The sequence below is a fragment of the Octopus bimaculoides genome, chromosome 28, assembly GCF_001194135.2.
Source record: "Octopus bimaculoides isolate UCB-OBI-ISO-001 chromosome 28, ASM119413v2, whole genome shotgun sequence".
Classification (NCBI taxonomy): Eukaryota; Metazoa; Mollusca; class Cephalopoda; order Octopoda; family Octopodidae; genus Octopus; species Octopus bimaculoides.
The window spans coordinates 1573755-1574676 of NC_069008.1; the positions used below are offsets into that span (position 1 = coordinate 1573755).

Here is a 922-nt window from a genome sequence, read left to right on the forward strand (position 1 = left end):
CTATTAACTGGAATTTTTTTTATGAAACTTTAATTTCTAGCATAAAACAGCCTTAGAAACACGCTGAAATGATCAAAATAATATTTCAAAATAACATTTCAAATAGAAATAAGCGAGATATTGGGTGAACAATTAGCAAACCTCATTTGAATATCAGAGAAATATACCTAGTAGATATAGCAAAAAGGTTAGATATGTGTAAATATTGACAGATAATTACGAAATTTGTAATTTTTAAGTGATCTCATATGAGATTTCACATCTTGTATGTCACAACAGAGTACACACTAGGGAGAAACCGTATCATTGTGAAATCTGTGGTAAGTTATTCTCTGCTCGTTCGCGTCTTGCATATCACAAAACAACGCACACCGGAGAGAGACCTTTCCACTGTGAAACGTGTGGGAAACATTTCGCAGTTAACAATGATTTAACAAGACACAAAAGAGTACATACAGGAGAAAAACCATTTCACTGTGAAATATGTGGGAAATCTTATATCAATAACAATGATTTAACAAGACACAAAAGAGTACACACTGGAGAAAAGCCTTATCAATGTGAAACCTGCGGAAAATCCTTCTCTGTTAATTCTCGGCTTGTTGATCACAGAACGATTCATACGGGAGAAAGGCCATTTCACTGTGAGATATGTGGAAAAACTTTTACAAATAACAGTGCGTTATTGACGCACAAAAAAATACACAGTGGAGAAAAAGCTTATCACTGTGATATATGTGAGAAAGCGTTTGTGAATAAAAATAATTTAACCAGACATAAAAGAGTTCACACAGGAGAGAAGCCCTGCCACTGTGAAATATGTGGGAAATCGTTCAGTACTAATTCTATTCTGGTCATTCATAAAAGAGTACATACTGGGGAAAAACCATTCCACTGTGAAATGTGTGGGGTTTCTTTTGCT

General features: G+C 34.6%; 2 protein-coding genes across 2 annotated transcripts in view; one reads left to right on the forward strand and one right to left on the reverse strand.

The window, feature by feature from the left end:
• Nucleotides 1-922, reverse strand: part of LOC106870586 (acyl-protein thioesterase 1) — a 304640-nt gene that overhangs the window by 110381 nt on the left and 193337 nt on the right. The gene's annotated exons all lie outside the window — the stretch shown is intronic.
• Nucleotides 1-922, forward strand: part of LOC106884367 (zinc finger protein 208) — a 13837-nt gene that overhangs the window by 10294 nt on the left and 2621 nt on the right. The gene's annotated exons all lie outside the window — the stretch shown is intronic.